The sequence below is a fragment of the Wolffia australiana genome, chromosome 2 (assembly GCF_029677425.1).
Source record: "Wolffia australiana isolate 7733 chromosome 2, ASM2967742v1".
In the NCBI taxonomy this organism is placed as follows: domain Eukaryota; kingdom Viridiplantae; phylum Streptophyta; class Magnoliopsida; order Alismatales; family Araceae; genus Wolffia; species Wolffia australiana.
Window position 1 is genome coordinate 21,097,224 of NC_135836.1, and position 14,777 is coordinate 21,112,000.

A 14,777-nucleotide genomic window follows, 5' to 3' on the forward strand; every position below is an offset into this window, starting at 1 on the left:
TGACTACCCTTATTTGACCATATCAGATACAATTTTACATAGGCCAAATACCCATGTACCCTAGTATCATAAAGTTGGGCTGATTTCTCGACGTGACATGTTCAAGATATATACTGTTGTTTCAAGCGCATATTCCAAAGAAATACTTGTAATTGTGAGATGCTAATCGTGGATCTCACTATGTCCAACATGATGCAAATTTTCCTCTCTAACAGATAATTTATTTGTAGTGTGTAGAGAATAGCTAAGTGATGTGAATTTTCATTCTTGATTTGATTGAAGAGATTTGATACTTTTTTTTTGTTTTTTCTCTGATTCACTCTTCAACTACTTGAATTTCTTAAAAAATATTTAGACTTATACTTCATCAAGTATGTAAAATATGATTTCTTACCATATTAATAATAGCAGCAACTCTTCCACCATGTTCCACCGTTAGCTCCATCTATCCCTTTCTCAGCTTTCTCATACTTTTCAACATTTGTGAATCACAAATATGAGAAGTGCATCTTGTATCCAATACCCATGATGTTGAATCTTGGTCTGCATGAGATATTTCTGATGAGTAATCTCCTAATGAATATTAGAATCTCAACAAACAGATTACAAAATGGATTTTGATCCGCTGATCATTGCACATCCAATCATATTTTGTTCTAAACTTATAACAATATATAATCATACTTTGCCCCCCAACACTCATAAGGCCTGGAGTTTTCTCCACCAACCACTAAGTTTAGTATATCTAGTACTTTTGTTCCTTGAAATGAAGAAATTTGTGTGTAATCTTGGACTTCTCTCTATCAGACCACATGGTTCCTCTATGTTAGCTTTGTGTGATAAAACAGTTCTTCATTTCTCATCCTGAAAAAGTAAACATAAAACTATAATGGAGGGCCGTGAGTGAGTTAGCAACCTTTGGGTTGCAGCTCAGATTTTTTTAAAGTGTCTGTTATCTTCTGTTGTAGTGTGATGAGCACCATATAATATCTCATAATAACATGTGATTTTCATATAGGATGTAAATTATTTATATTTTTAGCATTGAGTGTGAGAAGATATGTGTGGGTTATCTCACATATCTTACTCATGATCAAATATTATAAGTCAATAAACTTAGGCATACCAATGTTAGGTACATATAGTTTTTTAAATTTAACCATTATCCATCATACCACAGAATCATATCATGAATTAAAATTATAGTTAAAACATATTAAAATTTTGCTGAGGTAGAAATGACAATCATATTGAAGTATGAGAAATAATCATTTAAAAATTGAAATGATTAATTTAAATATATTGAAAATTTTAATTAACTCATAAATTTGTATATTTAATAAATAGCAATTCCATAATTATTTAACATCAAAAAATTATTATTTAATTTATTTGAATTAATAATTTTATGTATGTTTATCAAAATGTTCATTTTTTGAAATTTATTTTTTATTTTATAATTATGTAATAAAACAAATCATATATTACAATATCTGAATATATCAAAAATGAATTAGTACCATAGTGGCTTTGAACTTCATTCAGAAGTGAGGGTCTCTGTTTGAAAAACAAAATCCGTGATTGAAATATAAAACTTTATCATCACCAGTCCAATAGGACGGACAGATTGATTGGATGAAATCCAATTCATTCTAACCAGACGTGAAACTCAGGAAACCATGATTATCTTATAAGTAGGATTTGATAGTGTTATTTTTTTAGATAGCTTGATGTATCTTGAGTATACTTTGAATCGGAATATTTAGAATACTATGAATCATTTATGATCTCATCATAATTTTCTTAGTCATTATAAATATTCAATAATTTAGAATAAATATCACATGAGAATAATAACAAATAAATTTTCATTTTGATAAACTCAAATGAGCCATAGAAGTCTCATTTTCTTGAAGGCCATACAATGTACATCACATAGTCCATTGGTGTAGAATGATCATTTTAATACCTTTATCTCAAGCTTATTATCTAAATTTGAGCTATAGGTGGTGGCTCAAGACTTAGTTTAGAAATTGTGGCAAACGATGGATGTCATGGTAGTGAGTGTGGAGCTCATGATGTCTTATCCTTTACTAGTTATATCACTTTGTCTACATGTGGACACACGAGTTAATATAATTAATTATCTCGTTAGGTCAGTGAGTGGATACTTTTGTGGATATTTTACAACTCATAAAAGACCTATTTTCCCAATGTTAAAATTCTCGAGTCATGGGAGGGATCTCCACTATGTAGGAACAATCTAATCAGTTTCCACATGGGGTATTCTGATAGTTTCACTAGAACTCAGTTAAATTACCAAATGTTTTAAATAAATAAATAAATCTCAAATGACTTTAATGTTTGTTATAATAATAAGATATTATAATATAAGTAATTTATAATATCTTGATAACGTTAAATTTTACCTTATAATTACTAACACTCAGCACATTAATATCTGATAATTTCAAATTTATGGGTTTTAATTCGTCGTTGTAATTCAGATTATTTAATAAAAATATATTTAACCGTACTTAGGAATATTTAGCTTATGATGAGTACGGATCATCTCCATAGGGAATGATTATTAAGGATTTAATTTTCTTAATCTAGTGATTAACGATACGAGAAAAGATAAAAACAAGAATAGACTAGTCGATATTGTGATGTCAGAGTAGTGTTTTGTATATAGCTCTAATTCAACTTAAATTAGCAAGAAAAGAGTAAGTAACTTAAAATTATGCGATGCAACATGTGGATGAGGTAGAGAATGTGAAGGATACGATAGTTATTGAATGTAGGGACAGTGTGATGGAAAAGATAGAGACGAGATAAGGGGAAAGTTATAGTAAATTCTAATTAAGCTAACTAAGATGTTGGGAAAAGAAACAAGCTATGGCAAAGACGCTTACCTCAGATCCTTACATTCCGCCAGGATCATGGCAATTTATGAGTGCCGGTAAGCTCTCCCTCTTCTCCCCACACACCCAGGGCACCAAGAACACAATTGATGGATCTCAAAACACACTATCTTTTAATCAGCCCACACAAGTAGGAAGCAAATTCATGATGATTTTCACAGTGATCCAGGCCTCTATTCAAAGGGTATGGATGGAAAGAGGAGGGGGAGACAATGGAGTTCTAAAAGTTCCAGCTTAATAGGAGTTGTAGATCGTCAGGTATCGCTGCTTGAAGTTGGAGCAACCCTAGCCCTTAATTTGTTTCTCTCTCCTCGTTAGTGTCGCTGACGATTCCTCTTTTTCAGTTTTCATTAAACCTTCAATACGTTAGGAGGGTCTGCCGCATCGTCCTCCGTGCTTGCGCTTTTAGGAGGTGCCATGCGTACCTGTAGGGGAAAAAGACAAAAGAGAATCCTAGTATGTTTATTTTCTTTAAATATTCTTATTTATTCTCGCAGTTGACAAGGCGGCGCGTTAGCGTGCGCCACGTCGACTTTTTTTCCTTTTTTAATCCAGTCAGCGGCTGACACACATGTGATAACTTGCAAATTATAATGTTAAATTGATGAATATTACATACATATATGTGTTTTACTAGCCATATTTTCATGTTATCATAATTAAATGGACATAAATGGCTTCCACTGTAGTTTTATGATTATTTTTTATTTCTAGTATTTTTTACATGACATTTAACCTCAGTGCATTAAGAATTATTTTATATAGGGCATAAAATACTTGGCTAGAGGTCGTTAATGCTTTTATTAATTTTATGGATTTTTAAATATTTTTTATATATTTTTGACGATTATATAGCCAAGAAATAATTTTTAGAATTAAAAGAATATATTTTAGAATTTTTTTATTATTTTAAAAATCTTTTATTAGTAAAAATGACCAGGCATCAGCGTCATTCACTTGAAATTCAGGCGAATGATTGGATGCGTTAAATGAGTACTCTATTGGCTCATTATGGCATCGCAATATGCGATGCCATAATTAGCAAATCATTGTTTCAATAATCTGGCGCGGGCGGCGAGGAGAAAAGGCAAATAAAATTGCGTTTGGTACTTTTGGAATATTTTGCGTAATAGACACGGAACCGATTAGCCACGTGCATTAATTGCATGCAGCAATCGATTCCGTGTGCATCTATTTTAAGAAAATGAAGGGGAAAAAAACGTGTTTTTAATTAACTTATTTATAGGGAAGTGGAATAGGTGAGTGGCGCCATCCTAGCCACTCAAGAAGAATCGTGATCAACAAATCATAGCGCCTTTTGGAAGCGCACAAAAATGTGGCAGCACGCCATCCAAGGGCAGAGAAAACAAGACAACAAATCAGAGAAGGGCATTTTCTAGTTGCGTGGAGGAGAGATAAAAATCCAACAGCTAGGGTTAATCATCAGTAAAATGACGATACCTTGAGATTTTGCCGTCCGATTGCGCTCAAATTTTGAGGGTAGGTTTGTCTTTTCACCCTCTATAATCCATGTGGTTGGATTATAAATCAGAGGTTGGGAAGAAGGGGAAAAGGACTGAGGATGCTCAGCCCAAGAATTTGGCTAGGAAGGACACAGGTGTTGCTTCTGAAGTCGACAGATCTTGGTTCAAACATCAAAGTTTTAAGTTGCTTCTTCACTATTTGAACTTCTTCTTGAACGATTTCAGAACACCAAGGTATGAGCAAAATATACATTTTCCTCTCCAGGTTAATTCGAATGGTGATTAGCAATACAATTTGAATTTGATTCAGGATCTTATCTTTAATTCTTAGTTCTGCATTGAGTTCCATCACAAATTGCATCTTAGATCCCTAGATTAGGGTCGAATTTCATCTTTAATTCATTTTCCTCAATTTTGTCTACTTTCTCTCTCTATGTTAATTTTTCCAATTTCTCTCTCCAGATCTAGACACTGATTGTTTGAAAATTCTATTCAACATCTAAAATACCTAAATCCAAAATTTCATTGAAAAATTGGTCCATCTTCAAGCCCAACACCAAATTTAGGCTTATCAGCGTGCGTCACGTGTACACGCACAGGCCACGTGTACACTAGCCCGTGCACCTGTTGATATTTCAAAGAAAAATAAGAAAAAAGAAAAAGTTAGATTTTGTTATTTTATGCCTCGGCCCACATGCACATCTGTTCCAAAAAAAAGTCTCTTTTTTTTTATTGGTCCACGTCGCCCTACTTAGTAAATCCGAAAGTCGATATGTTAGTCATAAATGCAATCATAGCTTACCTAATCACGAAGCCATGATTGATTTGCTAAATGATTGGCTATCGCCAATCATCACAGATAGCTGTGATTTGTCACCGTTTGACCAATCAAAGAGCAACATGGCGTCGCAAGATAAAATAAAAGCTAAAAAATCTTCTAAAATTCATATTAAATAACATAAAAATACAATTAAATATATATTTCAACTTAGAAAAATCATATCTTTTTAAATTTAATGTCTTAAAAATCCAAAAAAGAACATATTCTATCTCAAAAAAATCATATTATTTTAGAATTTATTACCACAAAAATCCCCAAAATACATTAAAATGCAGAAAATTCAGAACATCATTCTAAAATTAGATTTTATCATATTAAGCTTGATAACATGCAAGTATAAGTAATTTAATGCAAATAAAAATGTAAATATGATTCAGATTAAGGTACTAAAAATTCATGTTATCAATATCCATATGAATGCTATGTCTACTTAATGATTTGTAAATATAGGATAGAGATGTGTATCTTAACTTAGATTTGTAAAAGGAAATCCAGGGTAGTTCAGCAACTAGCATCTCAGTGAAAAGTTGATGCTTTATGGAATAGAAAATGTTACACACCATTAACCCTTGGGTCCTCATCACTATTTTCATGCATTTGATTAGTATTATGTTAGCATCCTCCTCTACTTTTCAACATATCAAGGCCATTAGAAGGCAAATTGTTTCTATCCCCAACGTGCATCGCTTATGGTTGATGAAGGCACACATAATGGAGAAGAATCCCTCTGAGGTTCTAATTTTCCACAACATCAGCATGATTTGCTTCGTAATCCTTGAGAAGACTGGATATGAGTATTTACTACCCCAATGGCTATGTCCCCTTGATAGAAGTGGACCTTGATGTAAATTTCTAATTCATGCCACATTTCAATGTTTCACATCTGATCAGAATCATCTAACAATTCAAGTGCCTCTTTGAAATTGGCCTTAAGGTGTCCAAACAAGAAGGAAACTATGATAAGAAACTATCCCAACCATGCTTTGACCAATGATGACCCTGAGAAAATGGAATTAACTCTACATGTAAGATATGACCTCATTCTGGTAGTTGTAGACAATTATTTGGAGTTTCATGGAGGGATAAGTGTGTTCGCCTCTTCCAAATGATTCCAAGTGAGGATTGTTCTGTATGTGTTTATATGTTCTCCTTCTCGCATTAGCCTACTGAATTTACTAACCCAAAACAGGGTCAAGATGACAGTACTGAGCTGGCCACCAGCATAACAACAGTAGAATTCCACCTGTTTTGGGAGGTCTAAGGAAACCTTCATATGGTTAAGTAGGCCAAGTTCCTTGCGTAATGTTACAAGGATTGTTCCTTGCAAAGGCATGGTTCCAAGTAAGGATTGTTCTATATGTGTTCATCAGTTTTCTTTATCACATTACAATACTGAATTTACTAACCCAAAGCAGGTTCAAGATGACATTACTGAGCTGGCTACCAGCGTAACAAAAGTAGAATTCCACCTTTTTTGGGAGGTCTAAGGAAACCTACATATGGTTTAGTAGGCCAAGTTCCTTACATAATGTTACTTAGAACTCTCCTCTCTGCGTTAAATGACATATTGCAGTGATTATCTTCTTGAGCTGAACCAAAGCATTAACCAAGGAGGAGAAACTATAATCATCAATTGTATTGTGTTATTCAGTGATTGGAACCAACATTATAAATGTCATCAAAAATAATTTGTGCCAATGGTGCCTCAACGACACGTAGACCACCCAACTTGGCTTTGACTAAAAGGTTGATGTGTGTGATAGTAATTACTTTTTTCTTAAAATTAATGAGGATTACACTGATTTTCATTGTTCTTTAAGAAGAGTCATTATTTTCCTATTATTTTATGAAATGTGAGTAGCTCCCACAGACAGAAAAATAGATGCCCTAGATACGCAAGGGATTGACACAAAATTAATGAGCCATGTCACACATGCCATACACCTTGGCCTTAAACTGAAACTCATCTATAGTTTGAAGGACACTCTTGCTGAGGTTGTCCCCAATGTCCCCACCTTTCAATTAAATATGTTTAGCACACGCTGACATAGTTTCCACAATGTGTCTAACCAATAAAATGTTTACTCTGCATAAGGCAATCACATTTTACAAATTACAGGATCAAACATTAATGGCACTCAATCAATGTTGGATAGTTATCTCTATAAGGTTTTTATGATGTTTGACGATTATGTTGCAAATGTTATCTCTCAACTTTTGTACTTCCACGGGTTGAAAGTACCATAACTTCCCTTTGTATTTAAGGATCATTTTTTTGTGTTGTTCGTTCAATTGTGATTCAGTTAATCTTCCACAGAGTGTACAGAAAATAGTATGGGGACAAAGAAACCTTATTCCATCATAGAAAACTCAAAACACTCCCATTGCATTATTATTTCCACTTTAATATTGCATAAATATATAACATAAAGGAACATAGAATCCTCTATTTATATATAGCTTAAGGAAAAATCTGAGAAATCTATAAAGGAAGACAAATAAGATACACACACATAAGGGGGAACGAACAAGAAAAAAAAGGAAAATAAAGATGAAGGAGATGAATGAGAGCAAAAAATATAGAAAAAGAAATAACAATACAATAGGTGAGTGAAATCAAAAGAAATTATAAGTATAGTAAATTGAAAAAAAAAATTGTCAAATTATAGACAAAAATAGAAAGAGAAGAAGAAGAGAGCATGAAAATAGAAGAGGAGCAAAAGGCATGACTTTAGGAGCAATAAAGGAAAGAAATAAATCACGGGTGATGAGAGTCAGAAAATTAATGAAATACGAAAAAAGAGAAATAAATAAAAAAATAAAAAACACAAAATTGTATGTTAAAAAAGATAGACTTTGAGCAAATAGGAACATAAGGACAACATAAATAAAACTAAAGAGAATGGAAGAGGGATGATATGGAACGAATAGCCAAAGAACCAAAAAAATGGAAAATCAGAATATAAGCATATATTTGTAGAGAAAAATTAGGAGAGAAAAATAAGATGCCTCTAATTATGAAGAATTGAACTTGCTCGGTTGGTGTTCATTTACACGTGCATTAACCAACGGGGAAGTTAAAAAGGAAAGGATGCCTCTCAGGGAATTTGAGAATGATTTGAGCCAGGGAGAGACAGGGAAGCCACTAAATCAAGAACTGAATAAGTGAAGAAACTTAGAGATCAACAAATGAAAAAGGATCAGAAAACAAGAAATGGGTAATGAGAGATACAAAATTAATGAAATAAGGAGGAAGAAAAATGAAATGAATAAGAACAGATGCGAGGGATAAATATTCATAATATGATCAATGCACACATCCTTATGTGTGCGTATCGTATTTGTCTTCCTTTATAACTTTCTCAGATTTTTATTTAAGCTATATATAAATATGATCAATGCATTCATAATATTAAATACTGATTATTTAATATTACTTGGGTTTAAATTATTGGTTTTGTTCTTAATTTGTCTTCTTCCCCCTTCTATCCTCATTTATTATTTAACATCTTCTTCATATTTTCTCTTTCTACTATCACATGAGATTCTGGATGTACTTTCTTCCTTCATATTTTTCTCACATTTTCCTCCAATAAATTAGTAGTTCATTTATTTATCTCTTTTCTTCCTCCTCTCCCTCTTGTCTATCCCTCTTCTCCTCTATCTTCTTCTTCCCTTTATATTTTTATTGTCATGTTCCTAGTTTTTTATGCAATTCTGCATTAATGTTTCTTGCTTGCATCAGATCTGTTCTTGTTTGCGATTTATTTTTCATTTCTTCAACTCTTAATTGATTCATTACTTTTATTCTTAATTTAATGTGTTACCCTTAAATCACTCTTATATTATTCTCTTATCTTCTGCTTCTCTTCCTATTTTTCAATATAAGTTGGCATTTTTTTCTTTGTTACTTTACTTTTGATTTGCTCTTACTTCCTTCTCCTCTTTTCAGTCTACTTTTTCCCTCTTACTGATCCCCTCCATTTCTATTCTGATTTTGATTTCTTTTTCTTTTTCTCCCCCTCTCATCTTCTTTCCTATTTCTATTCCAGTAAATATTTATTATTTTATGCTCAAATTCTGCATGAATATAGAGTTCTATGACATTGATGTTTTTTTTCCCACATTTGAAGTGTGAATAATAAGGCAATAGAGAGTACTTTCAGCTTTATAGGATGAAACGAGGTGTGTTATTCCAAGACTTCTTTCTACACAATTTTATGTGGAAGACAAACTGGATCACAACAGCATGAACAACACAAATAAAATCATCTTAAAGCTTGAGGGGAGTTAAGGTATTTTTCACCTGAGAGTGATAAAATTTCAGATGCAACATTTAGAATGTCATCGTAAAAACATAGTAAATGTCAAATTAACTTTACACAATTAGGCATCCTTAAAGGCTATATGATGAATCGTATGTCAAATTAACTTTACACAATTAGACATCCTTAAAGGCTATATTATGAATCGTATGTTAATGTGAAAACCAAGGGAACTTGAGTGTTGACCAACAAGTGAGTAGCAAATTGACATGAAACGGCATAAGTATGAGTCAATATTATGCTGCAATGCAAAGGAGACAAAATAATAACTCTTGTGTTTCCTTTGTATGTCTGAGTTGCTGTGGACTTGTTATGAAGAATTACTTTACATGAATTTTTTCGATATATTGTGCAGTTAGATATTAATATACCATTTGTCATGGATATTTAGGCAAAGGGACAATTTTTATAAAAGGACATGAAGAAGATCAGATAATGCACGGACTTTGAGAAACAGAATTACCTTCATATGTGTGAGAATGCATTAAGTAGACTGATAAATGTATTATCATTTACCGATAACTTAATATGTATTGGTAAATTAACATGTAAAATAACACATAAATCAATAGGTGTGGTTTTTTGTTATGTTTCATTCCCTTGTTTGGATTAAACAAGATCAATGTATTGTAAATCATGAAGGTGAAAAATATAAGATAAAAGTGTTTAGGAGCAAAGTTATACTCTGATGTTACAAAATTGTGAACAAGATTATGTATGTAAGGAAGATGGCTTTTTCCTTACAACGCAATAATAAAAATTGGCGTAGCACATGATTATAGCTTTCTTTAATAATTATAGATGATGAAATCCAAATTAAAGATAAACTTGACAGGAAACAGCAATGAAAAAAGATTGAAGGCGTATATGAAACCTGGATGTTGCGGAAAAGCTCAAGTATTATTCTTTTTTTAAGGGTGTCTTATATAACCATGTAATTGAGAGCCCAAAAAAACCCAATTAGAACCTCCCTAAAGAATAGCCACAAATTCTTTCTTTTTAGAGTGAATCATCACTTTCAACATAAAGAACAAGACTTTAAGTGTTACATCAAGTTTGAATTGGCTTGTCCAAGTGGATATATAGGGGTTTAACTATTGATAGTTATATTAATATTATATTTAAAAATAATAAGAATATTTTAAATAAATATTTTTATTTACCATTATCAAATAGTACATCATAAAAGCATCACGACTAAGCCAGTTCCATGAATATGATTGTTTGAAAAATAATTTTAAGTGTGTGGCTGAGCTAGACGATTCATGTTAATTGGTTGATAACACTAGTCATATTTCATTTTATTTGAATTCAGTTTTTGAGATCATTAATTGGCTATTAATAAAACTCATTTTATCGTAATGATCTGATATAGGGAAAATTACTATTTAGAATTACAACTTGTTTGAAAACATGTCCATGGACTAACACATGCAGGGCCCTGACCATGAAACTCAGATAGAGTTGCCTCTAGACCTGAAATGGGTCATATATGCAAGAAGGTTGATCTCCCAGGTACATGTTTCCTACTCGTGGGAAAACGATAAATATTCATCCGTACTCTCCCCGTTAACCTTTGCAATATGATCCATTCAGTTCCTCTAACATCACACATTCAAAACATTGCAAAATTATGCGTTCATACATTTTTCTTGATTATGCAAAAACCAGAACGCAATGGAGGCAAAAGAAAGAAGAACTAACTGCATATCATCATGATAAACTAAGTTCACCGTAGTAGATATCAAACCTGATCATCGTGATGGATATCCAGTTATATTCCTTGTAATAGACACAAAGTGTTTGCCATAAGATGTTAATAGGCTTTGATTTTCCTCAAGGACACGGAGTAATGAAAAATACCTTTTATGGATATAAACAGTGCACGGATTGATCAAATGGTGCATGGATGGATGGATGAATTGAGTACGAGATACATTCTGTCGTGGAAGGATAGAAATGAAAAAATGTAAAGTGGAGAGATTCTGTCGTGGAGGGATAGATATGAAAAAATGTAAAGTAGAGAGATTCTGTCGTGGAGTGATAGGAAGACAGACAGAGAAAAGGGAGGAGGGAACGAGATTGGGAGGTAAAACGGTAGAATAGATACGAGAGAGGGAGAGAGAGAGAGAGAGAGAGAGAGAGAGAGAACGTTAGGATAGATGCTGATAGAGAGAAGGCGAGAAAGTAGTAGGACAGAGATGTATTTCAAAAAAAAAAAAGTAGGACAGAGATGTAGAGAGATATTGACAATGCAGTATAAGAACGAGAGAGAGATAGAGAGACCAGCAGTATAGAGACGCATGAATAGATAAAGATAAAGAGAAAGGTAGTATAGAGAATTAGAGATGTGTAGAGAGATAAAAATTGAGTGAGCTGCAGTAAAGATGTGTTGCGAGATAAAGATAGAGTGAGCGGTAGTATAGGGATGTATAGCAAGACAAAGATAGAGTGAGCGGTAGTATAGGGATGTGTAGCAAGATAAAGATAGAGTGAGTGAGAGTATAGGGATGTGTGGCGAGATAATGATAAAGTGAGTCGTAGAATAGACATGTGTACCGAGATAAAGATATAGAGAAAGGTAGTAAAGAGATGGAGAGATAAAGAAAGCTACTGAAAGACGAGAGAATTGCAGAGAAAAAACAAGTAAAGGGAAAGAAAGAGGATGAGAAAGTGTTAAAAAGAGAGACGAATAGAATGCGAGGCGAGTAAAATTTTAATGTTTGGGAAAGAACGAGAGACAAGAAGAGAGAATAAGAGAAGAGGTTAAGCGAGGGAGAGGTAGAGAGAAAAAGCTAGAAACAAGTAGAGAAAAGTTTGAGAGAGAGGTGGAGGGAGATAAAGCCAGAAAAAAAGTAGAGGAAAGTTAAGAGAGAGAGAGGTAGATGGAGATAATGCTAGAAAAAGTAGAGAAATTGGTTAAAGTGAGATAGGTAGAGAGAAGTCTAAGAGAAGGAGAGAGAGGTGGAGATAGAGAAAGAGACATGTCGAGGGAAAGATAGAGATAGAGAGATATGTGGAACAACTTTTTGTGAAAGGGACATATAAATGGGAAGCTGTCCTGAAAGGTCCTTGAAAGGTCATTATTTTTTCACTGTCTTAAAAACAAAACGGTTGCTCTTCGCCAAGTTCAACGAGCAGCAATTGTTGTTGTTGCTCTTCAGTCTTCAGCATATCTCGCTCGGTAAAAGCATAACAACGTCATAATTATATCCCAAGGAATTAAGGACTGCATCCACTCACAGTCGGCGTGTTGGAAAAGGACGGAACTTAAAAATATCACAGAAAATAAAGGCCTACGCGGCGCAGAGCTCGGAAAATCTTATCGCACTTAATAGCAATGAATTCTAAGTGATGCGTACAATAAAAGGAAATCCATGTCATTATTGAAAATTAAGAATTATCCCTTTCATCACCCCCATTTCAGAGACATTGCAATGAAATCTGTTAAATTCTGCAGCCTGCTCAATCTGGAAGATGAGGTTTATGATGATATATCAAATGTGGAACACTATAGACGATAAGTATTTCATGCAGGTCAGTTGAAAAGCTTGGATTAAACTGACCTTTCAGAGAGGACGTCAATCCCGCGCCACCGTTCTCCAATACTTAGTCGCCGATTGCCGATGCAGCATCATCAAGATTCTCATGTACGTGAAAGACTCATGATCGTATCTCTCTGCCCATGTGAATCTTGATGATGCCACACCCGCAAGCATCGACTGTTCCAAATCTTGATTCCATGCAGTGTAGAACTTGTCTTGATAGATGGGCAGATAGACACATAAATAGAGAGAGAGAGAGAGAGAAAGAGCGGATCTAATAGATGGCGAGTCCTTCTAACCTCTCGCACTCACAAAAACAAAGAGAGGATAGCCAAGAGACTGATGGAAGATGATTAGATAGGACGGAAGAAGTGGAAAATTTTTTCCAATACAGAGTCCTGACTCAGTCCCGACACTTGAAAATGAAAGACACCAAATGAAAACTCACGGCAATCTTTGACGGAGGACGGATTCGGCAAACTCTATGAAGACAGAATATCAGACGAGACGAGAGAGAAAGAATGAAAAGCACGCGCCTTTAGATCCGGCAAACCCATCTTCAGGGACCTGACCTTCAGATCTCTTTACCTCGTCTTCATTGGGAAGGGGGAGGAGACGACGAGGATATTTCCGGAGGAGAAGATGGAAAGGCTAGGAGAGAGTGCGAGGTATTTATAGGGGCAGAGTTGCGGATTTCCGGGGTGTTATCTGCTTGAGATTGGCAGAGGGAGAAATCCCCGCCGACCCATATTAGATTATCTAAAGAGAATCAACGAGGCGGTAAGAATAACGCAACCCAAGGAAGAACGAACGGTTCCCTGAAAGCGGAACCTGTCCGGCAACTTCCTATTCATAGAGAAGACAACAGTATTCCAACCAGCCTCGCTCTTCTAATGTGGAGATTTACCCCGGTTCCTTCCTTTCTAGGTTTCCGTAACGAGGTTTATCAATCTCCGCGCCGCACGAAGGTCAGGCAGCCCTTTCACATGGGGCCGCATGCCTGACGAACCCAGAGATCTATCCCTGAGTCGTTCATTCCATTAATTGCCCGTCGGTCCCTCTTCCTCTGCCAATCTACCAGAAGTTTCGACTCTCTTGTCTCTTTGTTCCCCAGGCATTTTCTCCTTCCGCCTGCATAAATAAACTAAGATCGGACATTGTTCTTCCATCCCAGAAGTTTTTTTCTTCCTTCACCTTTTACGATCAAAACCCCCCAATTCGATGGATCATTTCAGTAGAAAAGTACACAAGATAATTGAAGAGAGATGCGAAGTACCTGCTCGATCGAGCTGGCTCAATCCTGTCCGATTGCCTGAGAATTTCTATCGTAAACTTGTTTTAAAAAAGAGGAAAATAACCCGTTTCTCTTTCTAAATCTATAAAATACAAGACGTTTCTCACTTTAACTCTCCTTTTTTTTCCTTTGGCCTGGCCGTCAGGATATCGAAAGTGGGGGCCAGTTGACATGTGAAGGAAAGCATGACGACATTTGTCTGACGTAATCATCATTAATGCATGATATTAATAAATTAGATAAATTGATTAACATTATTGCTCTGGAGCAGATACACGCATCTACTTTAGATGTTTGAACGCATTGAAGGCTGTTCGTCGCGTGTATTTCTGAGTTGATGGCAAGTTAATGTTCGAATTATTTC

General features: G+C 34.6%; 1 long non-coding RNA gene across 1 annotated transcript; it reads right to left on the reverse strand.

The window, feature by feature from the left end:
- Positions 1 to 11,170: 11,170 nt before the first annotated feature.
- On the reverse strand, positions 11,171 to 14,494 carry LOC144700057 (uncharacterized). Its single transcript, XR_013580664.1, has 2 exons — positions 14,396 to 14,494; positions 11,171 to 14,250 (listed from the first exon to the last, which is right to left on the reverse strand). It is a non-coding gene; the product is annotated as an uncharacterized LOC144700057 (long non-coding RNA).
- Positions 14,495 to 14,777: the final 283 nt, after the last annotated feature.